The sequence below is a fragment of the Ambystoma mexicanum genome, chromosome 5p (assembly GCF_040938575.1).
Source record: "Ambystoma mexicanum isolate Mex_15411 chromosome 5p, UKY_AmexF1_1, whole genome shotgun sequence".
Lineage (NCBI taxonomy): Eukaryota > Metazoa > Chordata > Amphibia > Caudata > Ambystomatidae > Ambystoma > Ambystoma mexicanum.
The window spans coordinates 409,667,259-409,690,914 of NC_090930.1; positions in this window are offsets into that span (position 1 = coordinate 409,667,259).

A 23,656-nucleotide genomic window follows, 5' to 3' on the forward strand; every position below is an offset into this window, starting at 1 on the left:
TCAGAGAGATCTATAACATCTATTCGAAACAGAGAAGGACAAGTCACCTTTCATCCAGAAGAGATCAACAATGTTTTTCGTGAATATTATATGGATTTATATCAAAATGAATTTGACACAACTATCGGAGGAAAAGATTTTCTAGAGAAAGCGGAGATTTCTAAACTTACGGACTTTGATTCAGAATTTCTTGAGAGTGAGATATCAGTGGATGAGATCAAAAGAGCTATCAACAGATTGAATTTAGGAAAATCACCAGGACCTGATGGATTCCCAATGGAATTTTATAGGTTGTTACCAGACTCAGCCATTGCATTATTGAAAGACATGTACATGGCCTCTTTGGCGAATGGGCTACTACCGACCACTACGAGACATGCTATGATTTCGGAATTCCCAAAAAAAGGGAAAGATGATACGCTTGCTGCGAGCTATAGGTCGATTAGTCTCATTAATACAGACAATAAAATCCTGGCAAAGGTCTTAGCAATTAGACTGGAAGGTATCCTCCCTACATTGATCCACGAAAATCAATCGGGTTTCGTGAAAGGAAGGAAAACATCTACTAACATTAGGAAGCTTTTTCATACGATTTCAAAGGCTACAGATCCATTGGATAATGCTGCAGTTGTTTCGTTAGATGCAGAAAAAGCATTTGATCGAGTAGATTGGGATTTCCTCTTTTCGGTCCTTCATAAATTGGGTTTTGGTGAGACATTTAGGTCTTGGATTAGATTACTTTACACAGAACCAACAGCAGACGTCAATACAAACGGCTTACGCTCAGAACCGTTCAAGCTAAAAAGAGGGACGAGGCAAGGTTGTCCTCTATCCCCTCTGCTATTTGTTATTGCGATTGAACCCCTGGCTGCTGTACTTAGAGATCACCCGAATATAAAAGGATTATCATGCTGGGGGTTGCAACAAAAATTGTGGCTATTTGCAGATGACTTGCTACTAGTACTCAGGGAATTAGATCAGTCTTTGCCTACTCTCATGGAAATTTTGGCATTGTTTCACAAGTCCTCTGGATACAAAATAAATTGGACAAAATCGGAAGTGTTACCCCTGGTACCGTGCTGTAGTAAACGTTTTATAACCGATCTGGAATACTTTTTTCAATGTTTTATTCTGTCCATTTATGCCTATGGAGGGAATTGGTTCTGTTCAGTAGTAGTAGTAGTGGTTCAAAGCACTACTGTTCATTTTGAGTGCACAATTCTGACTCGTTCATGCATAACATGGGAACGTTGATGAGATGCTCACTTTTTCACACCTCACATATCCCCGTAAAAACAATGTTTTCCAGTATTGCTGCATATGACTCGTTTTTTTAAACTTCAGGAACCATTTAACAATTTGTACTTCCACCTCTGTGGTGAAGGACACATTGGGGCACTCTCACAGTGCTTTTTAACATTTGAAGTCACTGGTATCTCCTTCCAAAGGTGTTCCCAAAGAATACTTCAGGCGGTAGAGAACACCTTACCTGCAGTATTGTGAGTGCTAAAACAGTATTTTGAAAACAGCACGTTTTTCTATTACCAGCGAGGCTGTAATGTGGCCCAGGACTAGATGGTGAATTTGTTTCTAGGTGTTTGTTGTAGATATTTGCAGATGATCGGTTTATGTTTTCTGCATATTACACAACAGCTGCGTGTGCATAATAACTGTTCGTCAATCTACATTGCCAGGACTTCAGGTTCAACCTGTTCATGAACATGTTATCGCACAAGAGCTCTGGGAACATCCAGTGATAATTATTACTGTGCTTTAGGAGTACAGTGTACACAATACATCTGTTTACGGTGCACAGTTCTGTGCAGGCGCTCATGAGTAACGAGTGGGGCACGTGGTGCGTCTATTAAATGGATTCCATTGGTAACTAGGTTCATATGGTAGCTTTACAAAAAAAATGCAGATCCGTGTTTCAAGGCATGAAATAAAATATCACATCAAATACCCAAGTGTCAAACTAAATTAAACAGCACACTATTCCTATGTTTACAGAGAGAACGGATTCGGGGTAATAACGAGAAATATAAGGTTCGACTGAAGCATCTCCACGGGAGCAGGTATGTCTCAGATGCCTGTGAGTATTTCAGAGTCGCAGCTGCTGCCACCAAGGGATTGGAAAAGTCAAAACACTGAGCAAATCTGGCAATTCATAGAGAATATTTGGGACGTCCATGAGAACATCTTTGTGAATTGCATTTGCACCTCAGCAGCGCAAAGATGCGCAGGTATAAGGCAGTAGGCGTGCCTGTGAGAGGCTCACAGGCACCAGGCCCACGGTGTCGAACAGAAGTATACCTGCACCTGTCGCACAGCCACAGCGGTAAATGTGGGACATTAGACTGTAACTCCCAATGTTAATTCCCAATCATTGAGAACATGTTCAACTGAGTGAAATTGCCATGTGTGTGACCCAAATGTACTAACAGAGAAGACCACAGAAAAGAACAATGATAGAAGAGGGACCTCCACAATTATGAATGTAATGTCTCACATCCATGTTGTGCCCATATGCGGCAACACACCTACTCATGTATTACCTAGGGGACACAAAGGAGGAGACAGAAAATACCACCACCATTCAGGGGAGAGTGTACCTGCGCTTCGCCCCAGAAGACAAAACCTGCTGCATGCCCCACTGCCACCCCATCAGCATAGACCAGTCTACCCTATGCCCTCACATACCCACAGTGACGCACTCCCACCACACAAACCACCATTGCCACTTTGGACCTCAGGCAGTTGATGGTGGAGGACGACTTGTGGTCTGTGGAAATTGGTGACGTGGATATACCACATGTGGCGGAGCTTCTCCTTGTGCCAAGTAGGGAGGTTGGACACTCTCCTGGGCCACAGGGAGCATTAACACATGAGGCACTCCTAGCACCCCCCTCCACATCCCACCTCAATCTAAACCCCTCAACCTCTACACAACCGACCAAGAGAATCATGGACAATCATCCCCGAAGAAAGGGCACACCTGGGTAGAGCAGAATATGAGGTATCTGGTGGCTCCCATGGGGACAGACCTGGTGCAGATGTGCCAGTCGATAGAGCTTCTTTAGCAGGAACTACGGGCATACACAAGCTTGAGCAGGCAATGTTGAAGGATGAAAGGGAGCCAAGGAGGGAAGCGGCATAGACTGGGAAGGCCGCCGCTGCAGCAGCCTTGGCAAACGCCAATGCATAGGCACAGTAGAATAACGCCCAACTCGATGAGTGGGTGTGGAGTTGTCTGGCAAGGGAGGATTGGCAGGCAATCCCACAGGAAGTCTCCGGACACACTCCTGCATCATTAAGCAGGTTTGGCCCTTCACCTCTGCCACTAACATCCCCATCTCTTCAGTATAGAAGTACCCACAAAGACCCTCCAAGTGTTTCACACAAACAGCATGAGTGGAGGGCCCAGAACCCCTACCACAGGTAAACGTCCAAGGAAGGGGCTGTGATCGTCCCATTCCCCTTCCCTCATTTACAACAGGGCTAGATTGTTTTTTTTCTGACCTCTTCTGATCTTGAACCTGTATTTCTTTCAACTTTAGCCCCCCACAAAATGTTTCAACCCCCTATCCAGATCTGGATTTCGGCCCACCTGGATTTATTTTCTGACAAAAAATGTTTTTTTTTATTTTTTTATTTGAAATTAGTTTATTACAAACTTTTTTCATTTCTCTTTTGTATTTAAATTCATCAAAATTATATGAAACAACACAAATCTGCAGCACTGTTGAAAGTTAATTCCATTAGTTCGTGGTATCGTCCTAGTTAATGTCAGATTTAACATAGTATTTCCAGCAAAAACTGAAGTACTGCAAAAATCACAGTTTTCTCCTGGCCCAGTTATCAGGCATTCCATCCTTCCTCCGGGTTTAATACAGATACGTCACGAGCAAGGCGTTGTGTGTATTTAACTCTTACTTTGGTTAATGCCTCACATTGCATTATTATATGTTTAAGTATTTCAAGTTTGTTTTTATTTGGCCCATCCTGAATGTGCTTTTTGGACGCCCTCTGGAGAGTTGTTTTTGGACCCAAACTGGATATGTTTTTTTGTACAGCTTCCCCCCAGATTGTTTTGCTTGCGGCCATCTTGAATTAGTTTTTTTCTGCATTAACCTGGTTTTACTTTCGTCTCCAGATTCTATTTTTACAGCTTTCCCATCCTTTTCATATGTTTTATTTTCGTGATTATCTTCAGGTAGGTAATTTATTAATTATTTCCTGTCTGTCCCCATCCCCTTTCATGGACTCTCATCCTGATCCCCCTCCACTCCAATTGGAATAATTATTGTTGAAATTTCAATGGTAATTGTGAATATAGATCTTTGCTGGTTAAGGGAGGGGCCGATGTTTTAATAAATCTTGCTCACACCTTTCACCTAAAAAGTTGTTCATTACATCTTCTCTTTGTGTAAAACCATATACATTGTCACCATTGTGTCCACGAGCCCTCCTCTCTGTACTGCATGGCCATCTGGCACCATCACCAGTGTAACACTCCTTCTCCTCCTCCTCCTCCTCCTGGAGCACGGGCCCTTTGCACCTGATGGCAATGCTATAGATCATTTAGTGCAATGAAGTGATGGGCCAACCTTATCAGGTATGCACTGTAAGCCCCCCTCCCCGACCTGGAGAGGCACTTCAACCAGTTCCGGAGCATCTCAGACGCCTGCTCATTTGTGTTCTGGGTGGAAAGGGGTCTCTGATTGAAGCCATGCTGCTTTAGTGTCAAGGGCTGGTGTAGTGGTAGCATGATCAATGCTCTTAGTTGGTATGAGTAGTCCCCTTAGAAGGTGTGCAGTGGACCACGAGTGATCGTTGTATAGACAGGCACTGCTCGGCCTGGACATTTCTTACTTTTAAAAAAAAAAAGTAGACTTAGGATGCTGTGTGAGGGTGCACATCTACTTATGGGGTACATGAGCATGAAATGAGGCCAGTTTGTTCATCAGGGTACACTGCTTACCTTTCAAGTGCTGGGTGATGTACCTTGCCAAGCAGGGTCTTTTCGATGTTTTAACACACCTATTGAGTGTTGTGTTGCAAATGTTCAGTAATAAGTAGGTGTGGAATGCTGTTTTTGTTTTCATATGTGATTGCATTGAGTGACCTGTTAGTGCAGGTGATGACACATCACCTCAGTTTCGGGTCACAGAGACAGGTGTGACTAATACTTTCAGGTAGGAAGTCAATCATGTTAACTTTGTGATGGCATGCCTTTCTGTGAAAGTGGTGTATTGTGAATATACCCAGCAGCCAGGTGCAGCGCCACTGTACGGCCCACATGGTGCATGGTAGACTGCTCTTGCCCAGGATCAATGAGTTGTGTTATCCTGGAAAATGGACACACATAGCTGGAGAAAAAATAAATCTTCAACACGAATTTGCAATTCATCCTGAGCTGCATGTGTCTGTTGTGGGACCCACTCTCCCTTGTTCCATTACGTACACATTGAGGTGTGCCCAAGCCTTCCTCCAGGCAAAGAAATTGAATGGAGCTGGGAAAGGCTATAAGTGATTTCAACCCGGCACTTCACCTAAGTCAATGCCTAGCGTGTAATGCACAGCTGAAATCCTTAATTAATTATTTGTGTCTATAAGTTATTTTATTTCTGAACTATGTACCACTTATATCAAGCCCCTCTCTTTGAATCCCCCCCACCCCTCACACTGAACCAGGAAGCAGGCTGGTTTGGAAAGTTAAAATATTTATTTATGGATTGCACAATATATATCACACTATTTTTAATGGTTAAACAATGATCACCAATGGGGTGATGTCAAACTCAACAATCTCTTTAATCACAAGGAGCAATGATGGGAAAAATAATGCAGCACAGAAATAATCCTTTTGTGTGTGTTCAATCAAATGGCAATATTATTACTATTTCCCCCTGCACACTCTTCAATCCCCCAATACGCAGGAGAAAGAAAGAGAAGGGGAGAGAACAGGTTTCAGGAATGCAGAATTCAAGCAAATAGTATCAATCCCAATTTCCACCCAGCAAACAAATGGTTTTACCGTTTGTTTGAATGAAATGGGGAAAACACTGAAAATGGTCTAAAATTGTTGAAATTCTAATGGGAGCCGCTTTGTATGGGTTCAGACAAACACTAGCAATGATTTACGAATGATAAGCAAGTTAAAAACTTAATTTTGAGGTCGGTGGTAATGAAAAGCAATTTCACACGTTATAGATTTGAGCCAAATAAAAATTTTCGGCAAACTTTTCTGCGTGTGGTAAGCGTGGTTGAAGAAACACTATAAGCAGTTGGTCTGTGGTTTTGGGTTCATTGGAAAGCTTAGGATGTTAGCTTCAAGTAGAAATTTAAATTTCGTTTTTAGCATAAAGTATGAAGACGTTATGGACGTTTTTGTGGAGGTCGTTTTTTTCAAACAGAGGCAAAATTGTAAAACAAGGATGCGCTTTCAAAAGTACAAACAAGGTTTCTTTACACTGGGGATAGACTATGAAGATACAAACTACAAGACAGCACAAGCACCAGATCAGGACGTCATGATCAGGTTTTTGCCCGCCGAGACGCTTGCCTTTCTTCAGATGCAATATATCAGCGCAAAGATGATTTTAACAATATTATTACAGAAGGACTATAGGATAAGAGAGAGAGAGTTCAGGTAAGACAAAAAGGATTTCTAGCAATACAGTTCTGGATATGAGATAGATTTAATTTGGATAACTATGGACAGTACATAGGCTAGTGACAATCCTTTACTATGGATGCTCACTACCAATGTTTTGAATGGAACCGTCTGGGATTCTGGTCAAAGGTTTCTGGGACAGACTGCTGGGCACACCGCACTGGACGGGTCAGCGATCAGCAAGGCCCTCTTGACACCGCACGCATGACTGGACTGGATCTGCAATAGCTCTCTGGTCTGCACAGCACGGCAGCAGAGTGGGATTTAATCTGCCCTTCTGGTATGAAAATGATTCTTTGGCAGGCAAGCAGTTACAGCACAGCCTGACTGCTTATTTTTGGTTTCCCCTTTAAGTTGAGGGATGGGTTCTGTAAGTTAGGCCCAGCTGAAAGTGGTTCAGCTATGCTCTGAGCCTTTCTGCTTGCAAAGTTTTTGGAGTCTGGAACAAGGAGTATGGTGGATGGATCCCCTTCAAAGTGCTTTGCTGAAATCGGGATGGTGGGTGGATCAGTCTCTTTCTAGGTCCTAAGCTGTCTCTATTTATGTGTTTCCTACATGGTGGGTATGCTGAATTATCCTAGGCGCACCTCCTAGGTAGTCCAGTGGCTAAAGTTTGCTCTCTCCCTTGATTGGAGGAGAAAACAGAGTGTCATCATGATGATGTAGTTTATGAGTCCCCTTTGCTTTTTGCACATAACATCTATTTTTGATACAATACATCTTTACATGAGTACAATCTTTATACCAATAACCTACATAGATCACATATTTTGTGGAGCAAATATTCTTCCAAGCCCGTAGCTGTGAGGTGTTGGGTCTGGATTTGACAATTTTTCACACTTATTATCCGGGACACAACATCTGATTTGTCCACAATTTTATACATATGTGCACATTGTATATGGGCATAATCGTATGAAGTTTCATGCTTCTGACATGAATACAATTGCTACAAAACCCGAATTTTCACAATGCCTTCTCAGAACATCGCAAAGCATTCTGGCTCCTTTTAAAATGTGCACAAAATAATTCACATTAACCATACTGTCATTTTACAATTTTTACAAATTTGCACAGTCCTTTGTCAGTCTTTTCCAAAAATATGCTTTCTGTCCATTGAGAATCAACAAAAATATCTATCCCCGCCTCCAAAGGTTTCTTGTAGCTCAAGAACAAACCCCGCCTTCTTCCTCTGGCAGAGGCCACTGTTGACACTTACAATCTGCATACCCATTCAGCGAAGGAAGGTTCATTGTCTCCTCCAGGAGCAGCAGCCCAAATCTCCTCCCCTCTTAATCAACACCTGAATGTGAGTTCCTGGCCTTTGATGGGAAGCAGGAGAGATGCCTTTTGTTGGGGAAAGCTGGGGGGAACTGGTTTGATGACTGAGTTTCAGCTAAATTCACTGTCAAATTATAACATTTTCTTAATTTAAAATAAAACTTGCAATTTTTAATCAAGCAGCGAGAACTCTGATTCCAGTCTCTAAATCATGGAGATTAAATAGTTACAACCTATGTTCCTCTTAATGACAGGTCACTTAGATTTAAGACATTAGATCTTAATGGTGCAACTTTGCAGTTTAAATGCAGGCTTTTGAAACAGCCAAAGGCGGCCGCTGGTATTGCGCCCATATTTTGACAGATTTTCACAGGCAAGCAAACTTTTTACTGTGGATATTTTGATGATAGATTCCACTTTTCCTGACATTGTGGGTTCATGTGGATTCCTTAAATGAAGTGGCGGGTAACACCCAGCAAAGATATAAGATGTTTTGTGGTGTTTTGGTCTGGTATTTTATATTTTCAGCAGCCAAGAAAAAGGGATTTAAGAGCAATTTCTGGGTTTCTTGTAGCAAAGCACTGCCTTTCCTGCAGTTTCCATTTCCACAACAGGCAAGGTAGATTTGGCAGCCATCTTTTCCGGTTTCAAAGCGCAATTTTTCATAGGTTTTGGCATGTCCTGAGATTTTGCGGCCATTTTGCTGATTCTGGTGCCATCAGCACAAAGGGATGTCGCAGGGCAGAGCCTAGTGGGTTAAAACATCCCACAAAGCCCCCCGTCGCAATTTGACTTTTGACCGCCCGTCAACGGGAAGTCGTGAGATTGGGATGTTCAGTTTTTTTCTTTCTGGTCCAAATGGCAAAATTAATCTGCTTCTCCCATCAGTGGTGGATCGACAGGTTCCCCTCGCCGGTTCCGGATGAGGGTATGGAGTGATACCCCATACCCCTTGGGTTACTCCTTCCGGTCCCCGAGTGGTCCTACTTGGTACTTAGGATCCATGGTTTCAAATTCTAGGATGACAAAACAGAGCATATTTGGAGACATTTCCCCACCACTATTCATGTCGTGGGGCAGATACATACATTTTGACATATAAGGACTCTCTGTTCTGTTTACAATTGATTACTTATTTTCGACAGATGGAATAGTTTTATAGTTGGAATTCTAGGGGTCTGGAGTGTCCCCCTCTGCGTTTCCAGATGAATCCTCTAGTTGCTGCAGAGTGTGCCTAGGATGGATACACTTCAGTTGGTTGATGTGGACCCACTTATCTTCCCCCTCGGCCAAACTGCCTTTGGGGATACAGATTTTGTAGGCGACTGGTGAGATTTTGTCTACAATTTCAAAAGGACGCCTCCAGCTAGGCAGAAATTTGCGCTGTTTGGCCTGGTTCCTTTGGAAATTTTATAAGTAGACCCGGTCTCCTACTTGGTATTCTTTTCTAGTAGTCTTAAGGTCAAAGTGGGTCTTCATACTGTCTGCAGATCTTTCTAGAGTTCGCTGAGCATAGGCAAATGCACGTTGAAGGTGTTTTCTCAGATTTTCAACATACTCATGAGTTGTGGAGGCATTTATCAAAGTCTGCTCTTGAGTTCAGTAGAGCAGATGCCTGGGAAGCACCATTCTTCGTCCAGTCATCAGCTCAAACGGTGACATTTTTGTTGCAGAAGAAGGGGTAGATCTGATGGCCCTCAGGACAAGAGGTAGTCGGATGTCCCAACTTGGGCCAGAATCTGCCACAAACATTTTTAATATACTCACAATTGTCTTGTTGTATATCTCTACTGCACCACTAGAGGCAGCCAGTAGGCAATGTGTAGTTTCCTTTTGACCCCAAGAATCTCCCACATCTTTGTCAACACTTCACTAGTGAAGTGGCTACCTCAGTCTGACTCAATCCTTTGGGGTAGTCAAAAACGCAAGAAGATGTGGTTGATCATCAGGGCAGCTGCTGTTTCTGCCTTCCAATTTGAGGCCGGGAGACATTCCACCCATTTAGTGAATAAGCATGTCACAATCAACATGTACTTGTTCCGCCTAGAGGAGCGAATCACGGGCCCGATAAATTCGACTTGTAAATCTGACCAAGGCAGTGTCATCCCCCTCTTTTGGAGAGGCGCACGGTGTATGAGGGATGTTGGCTGAAATTGTGCACACACAAGACACCCCTTCAAGTATTGTTCGAGGTCCTGCCCCATGTGTGGCCAGTATGCAACCTCTCTTAAGATTTCAAGTGTTGTATGAAACCCCCGATGACCGGCTGTGGCCGCATCATGGTCGTGACTTAGCATCAGGCTTCAGAATGAGGTGGGGACCACCCACTGATCATGGCCAGCTAGGGATCTCCTCACCAACAAACTGTCTTGGATTCGGAACATTTTTGGACATTTCATCAACACTCTGACGTCCTCTTTCCCTATGTAATCGGTATCCATCAGGGGAAAGTTCTCTGGGTCCCCAATGTGTTAATAAAACTTAACAATTATTGGATCCCCTTTTTGAGCCATAATCAAATCATCATCTGGGGTCTCCTTACTCCATTGTACAGTTGAGAGTTCATTGTGAGCATTTGTCTGGGACCTAGTGATAGCAGTGACCTGGATTTTCCCCCAACAGGGACTCGATCTCAAGTAGATCCCCTTGGATGGCTCCGGTTTTGGCCAGCTGATCAGCTAGATCATTTCCAGTTTTGTCTGGTCCCTCTACCTTAGAATGACCCTTTATCTTTTTCCAGTAGATGGTCATCCCATTCGAGGTGACCAGATCACCAATATTTTGGATTAATCTTCCATGTTTTAATGGTTTATTAGCACATAGCATGCCTCTGGTTTTCCAGTTAACCAGGTGCTCCACGAACCCGTTCCGTACATAATCCGAATCTGTGATTATGACCAGTTCGTGGAGTTGGTGCTGGGCAGCAGTGAGGATGGCTTGATGCACAGCCATCAACTCTGCCACTTGGCTACTTCAGGGCCCAATTTTGCACCCAGCGGAGGGTTCTGGGGCATCATTCACCCATGCATTCCCTACGTCGTCCACAAGTTCTTTTTCCCTGTTGTTGTCAACATGGTAGGACCACCCATCCACAGAGACAGTGGGCATTCCCTCACACTGGTCTTTTTCAAATACTTTGTGTGGGGAATTAAGGTATGCCTCCATGTTGTCCTTGATTTTAAGACTTTCGTCCTCGAGACAGTTTTCTCTGGCACAATCATGCAAGTCAGCCAGACCTTGCGCGAGGGGGCTCTTCTTGTTTTGGCCATATCTGACCTCCACAGGAAAGCCTTGCATTGACAGAATGCAGGAAGTAATTCGGGAATTACTCACATTTCCGGCCCAGATTCTGTCAATTTGGAGATATTGCAGAGGTGGAATTATCTAAGAACCGTTCACTGGTTATAAAACCAGCGGATAAGGGTGGTGGGATTGTCTTGATTACATCAACCCAGTACCTCCAAATGGTTAATGACCTCCTAGCTGACGACATTAGTTACACCAAAATTAGACAGGATCCGACCAAGACCACTCTCAATGAGATTATTGAGATTGCCAACTATGCAAGGGACAGAGATTGGATCACCAAGAAAGAATTTGAGTTCTTAACTAACAACCAAGGGAGGGTACCTACCATCTATGCCCTCCCCAAGATCCATAAAAATAGTGTCAACCCACCGGGCAGACCAATTATGTCTGGGTGTGGTTCGATCCTTGAACCAGTTTATAAATGTATAGATTTTTTCTTGAAACCGATGTGTCCTGACTCCCACATACTTACGAGACATAACTCATACCATCCAGATTTTTGAAGATCTTCACTTTGACCAAACATTACATCTGCTAGTAACCATGGATATCAAATCCTTGTATACTAGCATAGCACAGGGCGAAGCGATTGAGTGCATGAGGAGACAATTGATGAAATATGACCTTCAGGATAGAGTCCCTATCCCTTTCATCATTGAACTGCTCTCCCTGGCCCTTACTAAAAACTATTTCACCTTTGACGGCCAGTTCTACCTCCAGACAAAAGGGACGGCAATCCCTTTTAGCTGTCCTTTTTATGGCAGAGTTTGAGGAAATAAACATTCTTGCCGACATCAATCCCTGTCATGATCTCTGCTTCCAAAAGGTCAGGGTTTTCCCAACTCCCTTGGAAGCAGATCCATAACCCAGGTTCCGAGTGCCAACCAGTCCCTATTGGGACCTTTTGGACCCAGTCCTGGCGCCAGTGGCACCAGGCTCATAAATATGCCCAGTCCCAGCGCTGGAAGCGCTGGGCTCATAATGCTTGGGTGGACTTACCTGCAGCAGACCATGCTGCTTACTTGCCTGCCAGTTGAGTCTCTGATCCTCTTCTGTTTGGAACTACTTTTCCTGTTGGGTGGGGCAGGAGCCACTCCCTAGATTCAGAACACTGGAACTCTTCTGGAAAGCAGAACCTCTTTTCTTACCTAGGCGTGGCTGTGGAAGGAGCCACCTAAGCACTACAGGAGGCTATTTAAACCACACCCGATGGATGAATCTTGCTTTGCGTTATTCTGCATCCTCAGCAGCAGAACGCTCATCGTGTCTTCTGCATCTGATCCTGGGCCTAAGGAAAAAGGCTTACCATTCTGAATCCAGTCTTCAGCAACACCTATAAAGACAAGAAAGAACAGGTTAGCATTACGGTCTTCAGTGACAGCTCTTCAGTTACCTGGTCCATCGGCTGTCACCAACGCCTCGCGCTGCATTCCGGCATCTGAAAGACAAAGGCTTACCTACTCTTCGTGCGCTCCGGAGGTCTTCACTCTGCATTCCGGCATCTGAAAGACAAAACAAGGTGCGTTTAAAGACATTGGGGAACTTTAATACTCACGTGCCATTACTCCTTTCCACATCTAACCCAGTGGGTATTCCGGCACCCTGCAGCTGCCCCGAACTTGTACCTGCAAAATAAAAAGACAGTTAGAGCGCATCCTGAAGCAGGCAGCAAGCGCTTACTTACGTGCTTCCAGGCGCTTCTATTCATCACACGGGCTCCATCTTCAACTCACTTCAGCCCGCCATCCGCCATCGCTGGAACCCTGCAAAACAAGAGACATCATTACTAAAGACTTTAAAGACATTAGAATTACTCGAAACTTACCGTTCGTGCAGTAAACGACGGACAGCAGTCCTCTGAAGTCAAGAGGCCTGCTCCCCTTATCCAGTGAAGAAACTGGTTACAGCACCCTGCCTCGAGGCAGATGGAGAGCACGGCGTTCACTTACCTAAGGTGAGAGCGTTAACCTTTGGGGTTCTACAGGAGAAGAGAAAGGGAAGAAGAGAGAGACATTCAATAACCCAGTTCATTAATCCCACATTTTCTATCTGCAGACATCTTACCCTTCGAGCCAGACATACAGTGCACAGAGGTCCAGCCCAAAGAGCCAGCCGTGTGTTACACATCACCTTTGAAGATACGGTATACGCCCAGTCAAGACCGGCGCCTCTACGGGAATCAGGTGAGCGTTACAGAACGCAAAGCCTACCACAAAACTCCCGTCCAGGCGCTATGGAAACCTCGGATACCGACCAGCTAGCCCAGTTACTTGGGGAACTAAGGGCAGAAGTGCATGCAGCCCGTCAGGAAACGAACGCTCTAAGAAGGGAACTGATTATTTCCAAGGAGCGAACAGATGATCTCGCTAGACAATTGCTACAGTCACAAGCCGGACAGACCCCGTTACCCACATCTGGGGGAAATCTTCCTTCTACATCCTCTATGAATCCAGTGCAGATCAACCTACCTGGGAATGTACCTCTGGCTCCGCCCGAACGATTTTCTGGTGACCCAAAGAGGTTTGCAGTATTTATCAATCAGTGCCGGTTGCATTTCTTATGCCGGCCAGCAGCCTTTCCAACTGATCAAGCTAAAGTAGCTTTCGTGCTTTCGTACCTTAGTGGCAATGCGGCAGACTGGTCGATCCCTCTAGTAAATCAAGATGATCCGGTCCTCCATGATTTTCAAGCTTTTCAGCTCAGTATGGAAAAACTGTTCGCAAGGCATTCACAGGGGCAGGCCTTGGACAATGAGCTTCTTTCGTTGCGACAAGGTAATCAAGACCTTTTGGCTTATATTGCGTCTTTCAACAGACTGATAGTGGAAACTCACTGGCCTGAGGACAAAAGGATTACGCTGTTTTATAGAGGTCTACGCGGAGAGCTCAAAGATGTGTTAGCCCAAGTAGTGAATCCCCCACAAGATTGTTCGGACTATATAGACTTAGTCGTTCAAATAGATCACAGACTGCAGAACAGGAAGGCCGATCGTTCCAAGTTTGATGCTCGAGTATTTTCCAAACCGCCAACTCCTTCCAAAGGAGTAGACTCCGGGAACCCATGCAAATAGGGGGTCTGAAAGGTCCTCTAACACAAAAGGAGCGGGAAAGGAGAAAACAGTTGCAATTATGCCTCTATTGCAGAAACTCAGGGCACTTTCTTCGAGACTGTCTGGTGAAACCTGCCAAGAAGGCAGTAGGAGCTGCAGTTACCAAAGTTACAAACTCTGAGCAGGGAAACGACCTCGCCCGACAAGAATAGAGGTCCTCTTGCCGATCGTGAAAACCAGTTCCGTGACCTCGCATTTCGTGATACCTATGGTCCTCATTAGCCCTGATAATCCGAATCGATTACATGCAATTGAAGCTTACGTCGACAGCGGTGCCATCGGCAATTATGTGGATCATGAAATGGTTTTGAGGATGAATCTAACTCTTTGTCCCAAGGCTGTAAAGACGTCATTACTACGGTGGATGGAACAGAGATAGCCTCCGGACCAGTAACGCATACCACTCAAGAAGTGACGCTAGTAAGTCAAGATGGACACCATGAGAAGATCGTGTTCGATGTGATCAAGGCCCCTCAGTTTCAGATTATTCTAGGAATACCTTGGTTAGAGAAACACAATCCTCTGATCGATTGGCGAGCAAGAACGGTCCAGTTTCCAGAATGTGTCTCTACTTGTCACCCTCCACCTGGTGTTGCACTGGCAGCAATTTCTTCAGAGACTCCCCAGTTACCTCCCGAATACCTAGAATACCAAGATGTTTTCCGGAAGGATCAGGCTAACTTTCTACCTCCTCATAGGTCTTATGACTGCCAGATCGACCTGATACCTGGATCTACTCCTCCTTGTAGTAGAATTTATGCCCTCACCGAGCCTGAGAACCTTCACCTTCGACAATACCTGGATCAATACCTGGCAAATGGGTTTATTCGTCCTTCCAAGTCCCCTGCTTCTTCAGCTTTGTTCTTCGTTCCAAAAAAGGAAGGAGACCTTAGAACTTGTATAGATTATCGCTCCCTGAACCAGATCACCGTTAAGAATAGATATCCGTTACCTTTGATCCCTGAACTCCTGGACCAAGTCAGAAAAGCATGCATATATACAAAGCTGGATCTTAGAGGAGCTTACCACTTGGTACGAGTAAAAGAGGGCGATGAATGGAAGACGGCCTTCCGCACCAAGTATGGGCTATTTGAATATCAGGTCATGCCCTTCGGACTTTGTAATGCCCGGGCCGCCTTTCAATATTTTATGAACGATGTCCTCAGAGAGCTCATAGATGTGTGTGTTGTTGTTTACATTGACGACATCCTCGTTTATTCTTCATCGGAATCTGAACATCGGAAACACGTGAAAATGGTCCTCGAAAGATTGCGTCAACACAAACTTTTCGCTAAGTTGGAAAAATGTGTTTTCAACGTGACTGAAGTTGAATTCTTGGGATTCATATTATCACCTGGCGGAGTGCGTATGGATTCAAAGAAGGTCGATGCAGTTCTCAAATGGCCATCACCATCCTCCGTAAAAGGTGTGCAAAGCATGTTAGGCTTCGCTAACTTTTACCGCAGGTTTATCCCCGAATTCTCTCGAATAGTCCAGCCATCACTGCCTTGTTAAAGAAAAACAAACGTTTTGAATGGTCTACCGAGGCGGAACAAGCTTTCCAGGATTTGAAGACTAAATTTATCTCTGCACCAATCTTAAAACACCCTCGCCCCGAACTCCCCTACATCGTGGAAACTGATGCTTCAAGCCTTGCCATGGGGGCAGTTCTATCACAAAAGGACCCGGTAACCAATCAGTTGCATCCCGTGGCATTTTGGTCCCGCAAATTCTCGCCTCCTGAAATCAATTACACGATTACTGACAAGGAACTTCTGGCTATCAAGTCTGCCTTTAAGGCTTGGCGGCATTATCTGCTGGGGGCCCGACACACCGTTACTGTGATTACGGATCACCGAAACCTGCAATATTTGAAAACCGCAAAAGCCCAATCCTCTAGACAACTCCGTTGGGCATTATTCTTTGTCGAGTTTGACTTCATAATTACCTATCGACCTGGTACAAAAAACGGTAAAGCTGATGCCCTTTCTCGGATGGGAGTGGAAGAACACTTAATCAACCCTAAACCTGTACCAATCATTCCCGAACAAAGAATTCTGGGTGTAATCGCCACAGAATCCATAGAGGAAGTTAAGGATAAAGCCAGGCAACTTGTAACTCCAGCAGACATACAGAATTGGCATCTGCAGGGAAAGGACTTTGCAGTAAAGGACAACTTATTGTATTTCCAAGAACGATTATACCTACCCAGCACAGATTTACAGAAAAAAGTAATCTCTTGTTATCACGATTCTTTAATGGAAGGACATCCCGGTATGGCCAAGACCTCAGAAAAGATCAAGCGCTACTTCTGGTGGCCGTCTTGGAAAAAAGATATCAGAGACTTTATAATGTCCTGTGGAGTATGCGCCCAAAACAAGAGTCAAAAGGAAAGACCAGCAGGCCTCTTACGCCCTATTGACATCCCACCTCGCCCTTGGCATACGCTTTCTATGGACTTCATCACCGATCTACCTCCATGCTCCGGATACAATACGATTCTAGTAATCGTGGACTTATTCTCCAAGATGGCGCATTTCATTCCGCTCAAAGGCTTGCCAACAGCAGCAACTCTGGCCCGGGAATTTCTCGAAAACATCGTCCGACTGCACGGTTTTCCTTCGGTTCTAATTTCGGATCGAGGTAGTCAATTTATTTCTCATTTTTGGCGAAGTTGCTGTCGGTCGGCTCAAATTGATGTGAGACTATCGACCAGTCACCACCCTCAGACCGACGGACAAACCGAGAGGACCAATCAAACTCTGGAACAGTATTTACGCTGCATGCTGCAACAAACTGAAAAAACTTGGAAAGACATCCTTTGGATAGCCGAATATGCCTACAATAACTCTGTCCATTCGGGAACTGGGAAAACCCCGTTTTTTCTTTTGTACGGCAGTCACCCTCGAACCTCGGAGTTGGATCCCCTCCAAGATCTTGAAACACCAGCAGTAGACTACCTGCATTCTACAATCACCCAAGCCTTTAAGGAAGCTGTTTCTCACCTTCAAAGGGCTAAAGAACAATACAAGAAAGGAGCAGATCAACATCGGAAGGAAGCCCCTCAATATCAAGTAGGGGATCAAGTCTGGTTATCCACCAAATATCTACCTCTAAAAGGGCCACGCACATTCAACCCAAGATACCTTGGTCCCTATTCCATCACTACCATAGTAAACCCAGTAGCGGTCAAGTTGGACTTGCCCCCGCACATGAAGATACATCCGGTCTTCCACGTCTCTCTATTAAAACCCGTGCAACCTCAAACCCGACTAACCAAATCTCCAAAACCTATCCTAGTTGATGGAGAACTCGAGTTTGAAGTCAAAAGCATTCTGGACTCCAAGATCTCCAAATCTAAACTATTCTACCTAATTGACTGGAAAGGCTACGGCCCCCAAGAGAGATCCTGGGAACCTGCTGAATATGTCCACGCTCCTCGCCTAATCAAAAGATTTCACCGAACATTTCCTGACAAGCCAAAACCCCCGGAGAAGCCCGGTTTGGGAGGGGCCTTGAGGGGGGGCACTGTCATGATCTCTGCTTCCAAAAGGTCAGGGTTTGCCCAACTCCCTTGGAAGCAGATCCATAACCCAGGTTCCGAGTGCCAACCAGTCCCTATTGGGACCTTTTGGACCCAGTCCTGGCGCCAGTGGCACCAGGCTCATAAATATGCCCAGTCCCAGCGCTGGAAGCGCCAGGCTCATAATGCTTGGGTGGACTTACCTGCAGCAGACCATGCTGCTTACTTGCCTGCCAGTTGAGTCTCTGATCTTCTTCTGTTTGGAACTACTTTTCCTGTTGGGTGGGGCAGGAACCACTCCCTAGATTCAGAACACTGGAACTCTTCTGGAAAGCAGGAACTCTTTTCTTACCTAGGCGTGGCTGTGGAAGGAGACACCTAAGCACTACAGGAGGCTATTTAAACCACACCCGATGGATGAATCTTGCTTTGCGTTATTCTGCATCCTCAGCAGCAGAACGCTCATCGTGTCTTCTGCATCTGATCCTGGGCCTAAGGAAAAAGGCTTACCATTCTGAATCCAGTCTTCAGCAACACCTATAAAGACAAGAAAGAACAGGTTAGCATTACGGTCTTCAGTGACAGCTCTTCAGTTACCTGGTCCATCGGCTGTCACCAACGCCTCGCGCTGCATTCCGGCATCTGAAAGACAAAGGCTTACCTACTCTTCGTGCGCTCCGGAGGTCTTCACTCTGCATTCCGGCATCTGAAAGACAAAAGCTTACCAACTCTTCGCACGCTCCGGAGGCCTTCGGCGCTGCATCCCGCATCTGAAAGACAAAACAAGGTGCGTTTAAAGACATTGGGGAACTTTAATACTCACGTGCCATTACTCCTTTCCACATCTAACCCAGTGGGTATTCCGGCACCCTGCAGCTGCCCCGAACTTGTACCTGCAAAATAAAAAGACAGTTAGAGCGCATCCTGAAGCAGGCAGCAAGCGCTTACTTACGTGCTTCCAGGCGCTTCTATTCATCACACGGGCTCCATCTTCAACTCACTTCAGCCCGCCATCCGCCATCGCCGGAACCCTGCAAAACAAGAGACATCATTATTAAAGACTTTAAAAACATTAGAATTACTCGAAACTTAGCGTTCGTGCAGTAAACGACGGACAGCAGTCCTCTGAAGTCAAGAGGCCTGCTCCCCTTATCCAGTGAAGAAACTGGTTACAGCACCCTGCCTCGAGGCAGATGGAGAGCACGGCGTTCACTTACCTAAGGTGAGAGCGTTAACCTTTGGGGTTCTACAGGAGAAGAGAAAGGGAAGAAGAGAGAGACATTCAATAACCCAGTTCATTAATCCCACATTTTCTATCTGCAGACATCTTACCCTTCGAGCCAGACATACAGTGCACAGAGGTCCAGCCCAAAGAGCCAGCCGTGTGTTACACATCACCTTTGAAGATACGGTATACGCCCAGTCAAGACCGGCGCCTCTACGGGAATCAGGTGAGCGTTACAATCCCTTCAGAGGCTTCATACATCAATGGAAGAGGTACAGTGATGACATCCTCTTTATTTGGGAGGGCACCAAAGAAATTCTTGACAATTTCTTAGCTTGGCTGAATAATGTAAACACAGACATTCAATTTACCATGGAATCCAGTGAGACCACGGTTAATTTTCTGGACCTGGAAATTAAGCACAATGAAGGAAGGATTAAATGCAATCTCTTCCGAAAACCAAGTGACAGGAATACCCTCCTTCACTTCTCTAGTGACCACCGAGACACCTCCGAGAGAACCTCCCTTTCGGTGTCAAGGAGTTCCCCCCTTCTCACCTGGGTCCGGTGTTTGTCGCTGCCTTCTTGCGAATGCTCCTGGTCTTGAACAGCGCTGCTCGAGTCTTGTCTGGTTCCAGGTTGAGTTTAGTTCCGGGATCGCAGAGTCCAGGAATCCGGGAGACTGAAAAGGCTAGAAATGCCCAGAACCAGGAAGGGGGAAAGGGACAGGAGTGGGTAATAGCACTGGGATAAAGGAAACAATACCGCGAGCTACGAACACACATCTGGGCTACTCTGCAACACACATCTGGGCTACTCTGCAATAGCATTGAGACGCGCGGAGCCGCGGAAGGCGTGGTCTATAAATAGATCACGCCACGCTCAGCGCATGGAGCGAGCAAGGGCTATGGCTCTGAATGGCCATGTTGGAAGTAGTACTGAATGTAAGACCCGTTAAGACAAGGACCAGGAGGTCCAAAAGGGGTGTGATCTGAAGTTCATGACATTCGGTCAATTTCTTAGAATTAGACGCAACTGCTCTGATATTGAGGATTTTTACCATCATGCACACGATTTGGATAGCATATTGACCCAGAGAGGATATCCACACCACATCATATCTAAATCTAAAAAATGGGCCAGATTTTACAACAGGGGGGGCACTACTGGCACCCGAAACAAAATCTCCTGATGCCCACCCCAGGATCACCCGTGTCATTACTCATGGCACTCATTCCATTAAAATTAAGAAACTAATCTCTAAATACTGGCCTCTGACTCGCCTTTGCTTGCAGGACGAGCCAACCCCCAGATTCGCTTTCAAGCGTGGTAAGAACTTAAGAGACCACCTGGTACATTCTAGGTTTGTAAAACCTGCACCTAGAGTGGGTTTATGGAACTTGAGAAGTGCTGTTGGCCATTTTGCATGTGGCAATTGCACTGCATGTAAATTCAAAAGGAAAACTAAAGAGTTTGTGGTGAATGGTAAACCTTGGATCCTATGCAATCTGACAAATTGCAAAAGCAAACAAGTAGTGTATATCATTGAATGTCCATGTGGCCTCAGGTATGTGGGTCAGACTATGCGTGCTGCCCACATTAGAATTTGGGAACACCGTTCGAGGATCCGCTGTAAAACCATGAGTGCACCATTGGTAGGTCATTACCTAGAATTCCACCATTCAGTTGATGACATTACTTGGTGGATCGTTGACGTTGTCGTCCACTCCTCTAATGCCCTGACGAGCCTTCTGTCCAGATGGATCCATCGCCTTGATACCTTTCGCAATGGCTTCAATGAGGAATTCATACCTCCAATATGATTTTCACCTAGGCCCCCTGTGGCTTTACACCTGCCCCTGTGACTATGGGCCTGGTCCCCCCTCCCCCTTTCCCCCCACCCACCCCTTTTCTGACTCAATCATTTATTTGCTCTCTGAAGCTTGTCTGCCATGACATGGCTGGGTGCTTCTTGAACTTTTTTCTGAGTTGACAGCCTGATATCCTGTCTCTCCCCTCTCTCCCCCCCTTTCTCCCCTTCCGTCCCCCGTCCCCTCCGCGTCCCGCCTCTTATTCAGCCCAGCGGGTTACAGCCTTCTTTCGTGGCACACCTAAATTTGAACTCCTCTCTCTGCCGTGGCAGTTTGTTCCTGCCATGCACCCCACCCCACCCCACCCCCCTCTTCTCTAGTAAGATCTTACTTAGGTACTGTTTATTAGCAAACACGGCTCCATCTCTGCGCAGCGCTTTGTTTACTTTTGGGGCTGGTGCCCCGGCTCCCTTCCCATTGGCTCTCCAACCTGTGCTCTCTCTTCGCTCCGAGCGTCCGACGCCGGACACCTGACACACCCCCCGCTCCTTTTGGCTCGGAACGTGGTTGCCGTGACAACCCTCCCGCGACGTGCAAGCCGGCTTTTACCAGCCCCAGCTGCTTGTCTCGAGAGGGTCTCGCGGCAACCTGTCTCCCTGCAGCACGACGCGGCATTCTTTCCCCGTTGGCTCCAACTGCACGAGCCCATCTTTTTGAGCCACCATTACAGTGACTGGTAAGCTTCTTGCTACACACGTGCCACACTAGTCCTTTTACTTTGGCACTGCGGCTTGGCGCTGCCTTACTCTGGTGCTTAATCCTGATGGCGCCGTAATGTGTTTATTTGCTGCCATTTTTCCTGCCCTCATTTTCTATGTATGGTGTGCTCTCTTTCATAGCACCCATTATGGCGCTGGACTTTACCTACAGCCATCGTGACGGCTGCAAACCCATTCCAATCTAGTCCCACGGACCAGCCCCACCTAGAGTATAATACTATAAGGTACTTTCCAGTTCCATTGATTTTCGCTTTGGTCCATTTCATTTTCGCACACCTTATTCTATGTTTTCTTTCCAACCACCCCGCGTTTTGTCTCCGTTTCACTGGTTCTCCCACCGTTGCACACTCGCTCCACCTTACCTATGGTGCCGGCGTTGTGCCGCGCTCCCATTTGTGCAAGGGTCCGCGTGCACCTTAAACTTAACAAGTGTGCCTGCCGTCTCCTAGCTAAGCTTCCCCCTAGGAGCTCTTACCACTCTAACTTTTCCACTGTTACCTTTCCTTTGGTTACTCTGCACTTCATCACATCCTTTGGTGGCCAGGTCTAACAGTCAAGAATTATGATCCAGAGTACATGCTCTTGGATTACACCAACTGTAGTATGTTTGTAGTAAGCTCTCATGGCCCTACAACCCTACAGCCCACCTCTTTTGTTTAATTTTGTTTTCACAGCTGCTGTATTTTCGCACAGCGAGTCTAGAACCATGACCCAGGTTCTCTCTCTCTTTTTTCTAAAACCTGGCTGCATCGTTACACAATGCAAGAATTTTAATATACTGGAAAAGTAGCCCCTACGGACTCCACCCTGTTCCTTAAATCTGTACTGGGTGAGTGATCCGTATATCTAGGACAGCAACCCTTGAACCTTGATATTCCTTTGAAGTTGTTCCTATAAAAGCTTGTGTGTATAATCTATGTCCCCTCTATTTCTGCCCCCTTTAGGGTGATATTACCAAATTACTTCAATCCTGCCCTGAGGAAGGCCTCTAATATTGATGCCAGTCTGGAACGCCGAAACATGATATCTATGTGTGTTGTTCCCCTCGGGAACGAGTCTATGTTTTCTTCCTACACGTTGGCAGACAAACATGCGAATTTAGCTAATTGAATATTCCCTCTCTATACATACCAGGGTAATTTTTAATACACCCTGGTAGGCCCCATGTTGTAGGAACAATTGGTATCCTGCAAGGATTGTTGTATTTCATTAAGTGCTCCCTAACAATCCACTTTGTGATTTGATTAACATGTTGTTCTTTTGTATTCTATGTATTTATGATGAATGTTATGTTTTATGTCTTTCTTCACTTGTTTCAACTGTTTTATTTAATTTTTGTAAAAAATTCTGAAAAATTCCAAACTTTTTAAAAATTGTGTTTTCAACAATACATTTATTGTCAGCATTTTCTAGACTTCTTCTTTGGGTTACCCTTAGTGACTTGTTTTGCAAGCACTAGCCTCGAATTGTCATGGAGATTTGATTTAAATATTTGACAGAATTTAGGACTGTCTACAGCGTGAGCACCCCTTTCCCCTTTATCTTTTCTCTTTAAGCAGTATATCTTGCCCCCACTCACGCTCGCACACAGGGGCACCCCTATTGTTTGTTACATGGAATACCACCTTAGACTGGAAGGAAGGTTGATTTTCAGAAATAGAGAGGACTCACCATCGCCAGTTTGTTGTCCTACTGCTATTACTGTCACGTCTGGGATTTGGTTGTTCTGGAAGTGAAATTCTATTTGGTCAGGTTTTTGTTCAACCATGTGCCATTTAAACTAACATGGTTGACACTTATGTTTCAATTTTATTGGTCGGTTAGTCTGGGTCCAGTGGACCTTGTCTACACAATCTATGGGGGGGGTGACAACCTATGCAGGATGTCATTACCTAGTAAACAAGGTGTGCCCTCTGGAGTCACCACTATGACCGGGTGCTTCAC